The 6,661-nt window shown below is 31.0% G+C and overlaps 1 long non-coding RNA gene across 1 annotated transcript; it reads left to right on the top strand.

Annotated features, from left to right (window-relative positions):
* The first annotated feature begins 278 nt into the window (after positions 1 to 278).
* Positions 279 to 4,465, top strand: LOC143583850 (uncharacterized). Its single transcript, XR_013144253.1, has 3 exons — positions 279 to 411; positions 1,230 to 1,359; positions 4,253 to 4,465. It is a non-coding gene; the product is annotated as an uncharacterized LOC143583850 (long non-coding RNA).
* Positions 4,466 to 6,661: the final 2,196 nt, after the last annotated feature.

Here is a 6,661-nt window from a genome sequence, read left to right as displayed (position 1 = left end):
TCAAAATATTAATTAATATTTTGTCTTTTCAAATAACGAGAAACGTAAAACTAAAATTAGTTTCTTCTTATATTCTAGAGATGTGCAAACGGGTACGGGTATCCAACCGGTACCAATATTGAATTTAGTATCAATTTTTTGAGTTTTCGGTATAGGTGCGTTTTGGTTCGGTACTGGTACGGGTATTTACCGAAACTTTGTCTTCCATACCACCGGGTACCAAACCGTTCATTTTTGATTTTAAAAAATCGTGATTGTAATTGGTACCGAGCTGATTTCACCCCTCGGAGACCAATTCGTTTTCATTTGAAGCCACGTGACAGACAATCAACCCACCGGAGCCCCGTTTCAGTTTCCATTAACGGCGGAAAGGAAATATGGTATCGGATTCGGACCCGCAATGTGAAGAAGGTTAGTTGAACGGTTGATAATTAGTTATTACTTACTGTTATAGTTTAAAATTATTAACCTATTAATTAATTTCATAATAGTTAGTTTACTGACTTACTTATTATGACGGATGTTTTAGGGTTTAGAACTGAATTGCAAAATTTACAGAGGAATTGAAAATTATTATTATATTTTAAACTAAGAGATAGATACTACTAACAATGTTGGAGCTAATATAATTAGCTAAATCAGTAATGTGTTTCACCTAAATAGTTTTACCTCCTTTAGCCGAAAATGACGCAGTTTAGTTGAAAATGAATTAGTTAATAGTTTGAAAGTTTAGAATAATTAATTATATTGTTAGTTTTTGAATGTTTTGCTAGTTTATCTAGGCTAGAAAACCAAGACTTGAGTTTGAGTTTGAGTTTGAATAGGTTAAGTAAGTTTATGTTTAATTTGAGTAGGATTAGTATGATTTATTTTAGTATAAATAGACAGGACCAAGAGTCATTCTAGTTATAATATACAGAAAGAGTCGATCTTGGTTGAGATCAAATTCTGTGTTTGTGTTCCTGGCCTGATATGCGGTAATAACTAATTCTTAATTGAGGGGATAGCAATAGGTGTTTTGATAGATTGTTTGCGTAAATTTACGCCGTAAAATGGTAGGAATATGAAGTTAGGTGGTGCTCATGAAATACATTGTTGCTCTTATGGTTTGGGATTAAATATTCATGATGGCTTCATGTTTTATCTTCGTCATGAAATACATTGTTGCTATAGGATCATGATATGTTGTTCATAGATTATTTCCAATGTCTGAAAAGGATAATATCCAGGTTGACGTGCATTCCGGTTGCTATCATGAACCAGCTTATGAACGCTTTGAGGTGGATATTATAGGCATGCTCAAATGAATAAGGCTCTTGGAACTTGGAAGACATCTCTGGCCTTCAAATCCTAATGATGGTATGTGATGATTTTTATGTGCGGTTAACTTTAAGTCAGTTTATTGCAGTGTAGTCATCTTACTCTATTTGATTTTTACTACAATAATATCTACCACTAATGATACAACTGATCTATCATTATGACACTGCCAAATAATGCATAAAGTACGAATGAATAGTTACAATGGTTCTGTTTGTTTTTTTAAAGTTTTAACATGCTTCTATGAGATAAATGCTAGTTCAGAGATGGATATAGAACACTATGCAACTTAAGTATATGCTAGTTGAATGTTAGTTCCATTGTTGTGCTTATGAGGCAATGAAGTTTTGTTAATGGTTAGATGTTTATCACGTTTGGCTTAATTATTAAAGATGAAATTATTTTAAGGGGTAAAATAACCATACAATGATGGATCTTAAAAATAAAAATAATAACACACAAATTAATAATGACAATGAATTGTCACCAAAAAACTTAATAAATAGAAGTATGAAATAAATAATTTGAATTCAAAAAGATTGGAATATGTGTTATTAATAAATACTCAAATTACAATAAAATAAAGATAAATCATCATCATCATCATCGTACTCAGTATATCCCACCAATAGCAATGCTATGGTAGGGTCTGAGGAGGGTAAGATGTAGACAGCCTTACCTCTATCCCATAGAGATAGAGAGGCTGCTTCCGGTGAGACCCCCGGCTCGATAGTAGTTTTGCATCAAGCCTTGGACATAAGGCACATAGCACTCAATCATCGGGACACCGGCTGATCGGTGCATGTGCCCTTGTCTTTCAGCTATCAACGCCACCAAATGATGCCTGATTAACCTTCCGCCACTTTTAACGTTATTTTCACGAGATTAGTAAAATAACGTCAAAATTAGTGCAATTTTACTTTTGCCCACCCGAGGGTTCACACATATATACATTATATGCGCGCACCGCAAGCAGGGCGTAAAAAAACACATATGATATTTAGTTATTAAGTTGTGATCAGGTTTCATCTGGGAAAACAAATCTGCGTGCGTGACTCTTACTCTTGGTTTTAAAGAATTAATTACACAGATGGTCTTGTGGTATGACACATTTGGTCCCAAGTTTCATTTCCTATAGTTTGCTCAAGCATTACACATTTGGTCACTAGAATGGATGTCAGCTAGATTTTCAACATTTTTATTAAATGACAAAAATACCCCTTAATATTAAAAATGAAAGAGAAAAATTAAAACTAAAGTAAAAGTAAAAGTTAGAAGTGCCATTGGTCACATTGCGAGTATGGATTATTATCGGCCAAATGGTCATAATTTGGATTATTAAAGTCAGTGTGCCTTCTTTTAGTTATCCTCTTTATCTAGTATTCAAGGATTAATATAATAAATAATATTGTCTAGTGCCTCATGCCTAGGTTTTCGGGACCTAAAGGCCTCGAAGCACCTTGCACTTTTTAATACAAGGTGCTGTAAGTTCCAATGCTACCGTTACTATTTGAGAGCATTAATGTGCCTCTTCTGAAAATAGCACATTTTTTGGGTAAAACTTTTGCAGCATTAATTTAATCTTTTCATTTATTTATTTGAACCTTTAAGATTTGATGTTGAAAACTCAAATCTTGAAATTCCAAATACAAAACTGTAATTACTGTTTTTAGCTGCTAGGCCATGAAAAATAGTTGATTGCAGCATGTTACTCCAAGTTTATTTTATTAGTAATTTAGTCTATGAAAAAGATCATTTTTATCAACCTATAGCTAAAAACTTAACAATTTGACTTGTAGAGACAAACTCTGGCCCTTATTAGTTAGTAGTTAAAAAATAATTATGTATGGATAGGTTGTATTTTTTTAACCTTAATAGTGTTTGTTTATCTTCGTTTATTTAATAAACGAACAAACATGAACAATTTTTTTTGTTCATTTAGTTAAATGGACATGAACACATGTATTGCTCATTTATATATGTTCGTGAACGAATGTTCATTTATGCTCAATCGTTTAAAGTCATGTTTGTTACTTTAGGTTTGTTCAAGTAAAATATATTAGTCCCATTGCAATATAAGCTTGTTTAATAATTTTTTAAACCAACGCGTTATTGTTTACATTTTCTGTTAATTGGTTTTAGCTCAATTATATTTGTTTATCTATATTCAGTTACATTCGTGAACTGTTTGTTTATACCTTTAACAAATGAACATAAGCGAACACAAACACATTTATTTTCTTAACAAACGAACATGAACAAGAAAACCTCGTTCATTTTATTGTTCATGTTCGATTGTTTGTTCGACTAATGTTAAATCAACGAACATGAGTGTGCTCCATTTGTATTTGTTTGGTTCGTTTACAAGCCTACTTAATGGGAAATATAGTTTCAATTTTAAATTATATGCACAATAAAACTCTTAATTGAATATGCATTTAATATTGGAATTTAGCGAGTAATTCGATGTCTAACAACCCCGTTGACTACTTGACTTTTACATCCGGAAAGACGATGTTGAATGGCTATATAAGATCTCAATCAGGCCATTGTTTCTGCAGTCTCATTGTTCTCGCTAGTTCATTTCTTTTTCTAAAAAAAATGATGAATGCCTATTTGAATGCAAACCATAACGTCATGAAAATCTCTAAGCTCATCTCGGATCTTTCCGAGATGAAAGAAGATGATTATCAAAAAGTTAAAATGTACGAAAAAATAATTTCTGAATTAGAATTCGAATACATAAGAATTGCCGGTTTATCAAATCAGTTTCCCTGCTCTGTGTACTTTTTGAAAGAAGGTATATTTTTCACTCACAACAATCTTTGGTAGATGTAGATCTGACTGTCAAAATAGAAACTTTATTCGATGTCTTTTGTTTCATGTCCGCTTTAGGTATTATTTGTAGACATTAATGGTTTCCATTGTGCAGCGATTGATAAGTATAAGGAGCTGAGGAGGGCGTGTGAATTCCACGCCTTGACAGAGTTATGCAGGCGCACGTCTGAGGAAAAGGAACTCAAGAAGAAAGGCAAACGCCCGCTTGAAAATGATGTATCCGCTGAGTCCTCAGCAGGCGGAAGTGCAAGTGGAAAACGGGGGGAATGGTGGCTGAGGCTTATCAACAGCCCGATGAACAACAATAAGTAGACAACAAAAGCATGCATTTCAAGAGACCTGTCAGCTGTCTTTGTTGTTTTTGTTCATCTGTTTTCATGTTTTCATTTGGATTTTGAGTTATGACATGGGCTGTTTGTAATAAGTTTCTGGTAATCTTTTTGGTTATCATGACAGTTTAAGTGTGGTTGGCAATGCTTACTTATCTCAATTCTCAAAACAATGTCAGTTTTTGTTTTCTTTTATTTTGAAAGCGATTACATGTGTAGTATGTTTCATTTTCTGGTGGATGTTGTAACCTCTCGTCTCGACATGTAATTTTACACCTTTAGGTGTATGTGTGATGTACACAGATTGATGAATGCATACAATTATCATTAATCTATTGGGTTCTCATACAGTCTGCATAACTGCTTTGGTTAAAATCCTTAATCTGTTATGTAAATCCTAACAGTTGTGCTTCCAAAATGTTTTACTTTTAGAGTTATTACGGTTTCAGTTATCTGCTTGTGTAATAATTTAAGTTATGTGCAGGGCTTGCTGCCCTTGATTTCAGTTGATTTTTCTAGATATTTTTTTACCACTTGATTTTCAAGCTAATAGACCATATCATTTGGTGATTTGATAAAACTCGTATTGCACATATAACTTGAGCCCGGCTTGTTGCGAGCTTTGTCTCTAAAGCTCAATATCGACACATGAGTAATTTTACAAGTCCGGGCTCGGTTCGTCTATTATTTATTTATGATTTAACTATTTTTATTTATATATATACTTTTTATACATATGTTTTTATGCATATGCTTTGTCTCTAAAACAATTTTGAAATTGAGAACTTTGAGAATTATTTTAGACCACTAAAAACACTTTTCTTAAAAAAAAATATAAAACAAAAAAAAAACGCGAAAATAAAAAAGGTAAAAGAAACCAAAAAAAATTATTTTTCATCCTGGTTTCACAAAAATAATAATAAAAAATCGAAAAAAATATCGGTTTAGCAAAATTATACACATATATATAATACTTATTTTTTTATACATGTTATTTCTTTATACACATATGTACAATTAAGATAAATGATAATGTACATATATGTACATTATGTAAATCGAGATTAAATACAAATATACATATGTGTATAACTATGTGGTTTTTTTATGAAACCGGGATAAAAGATAAAAGTTTTTGGTTTTTTACTTTTTAAAAATTTTTGTTTTTTTTCGTTTTATTATTATTTTTAGAATGTTTTTTTATGACTTAAAGTAGTTCTCAAAGTTCTCAATTTCAAAAGGTTCTCTTAAGATACTCACCCTATATTTATATATATCTCATTATATGTAATTTGATTTTTTTTACTGGCATAATGATATTTGTTTAATCATATATTATATTGTATTTATCTAGCAATATATTTGTTTAAGGTTGTGAGCGTAATCGAACGCCAATGCTCGAGCATGTTTAATAAATGTGTTGATTTCGAGTTGTTCACGAGTGCTTCTACTCACACTCATCTACAGTGTTTAATCCATTTCAAAATTAAATGTAACTGAACTTGGTTCCTTCATGAATCCAGACTGAATATTATTTTTTGTGTTTGAAGTTTTTTTTTTTAATGTATGAAGATATGAATTAATTCATCAAGGTTCATGGTTCATATTATCGAATTGGGTCCCCCAACGTAGGTCATTGTTATACCCAAAATAAAAGTGTCATATATCATATCATATTATGTTATATGAGGTGATATTATTATGAGAATTTAATTACATTAATAACAACAACCAACAAACTTTTTAATAAAATATTTTTCTTCATACTCGGTATCAGTGTACTCATATATGTTTTAATGAATTTATACCATAACATTCAATTTATTGGTTTGTGCTTTATATTATGGACTAAATTGAATACTGAAATCAATTTTCGGTTGATTTTGAATTATAAATTTTTTCATTTTCGATTGACTATCAAACTAAAGACCATAAAAATATCATATATCATATCATAATATGTTATATAAGTTGATATTATTATGATAAACTAATTACATTAACAACATGTAACAAACTTTTTCTTCATACTCGGTATCAGTGTACTCATAAATGTGTTAATGAATTTGTACCATAACATTGAACTGGTTCAAATTCAATTTGTTGGTTTGTGCTTTATATTATAGACTAAATTGAATATTGAAATCAATTTTCTGTTAATTTTGAATTATAGA

The sequence above is a fragment of the Bidens hawaiensis genome, unplaced genomic scaffold (assembly GCF_021521415.1).
Source record: "Bidens hawaiensis isolate Kalapana, Puna unplaced genomic scaffold, B.hawaiensis_p1.1 tig00032577_1, whole genome shotgun sequence".
NCBI lineage: Eukaryota > Viridiplantae > Streptophyta > Magnoliopsida > Asterales > Asteraceae > Bidens > Bidens hawaiensis.
This window is presented reverse-complemented; position numbering and strand designations above follow the sequence as displayed.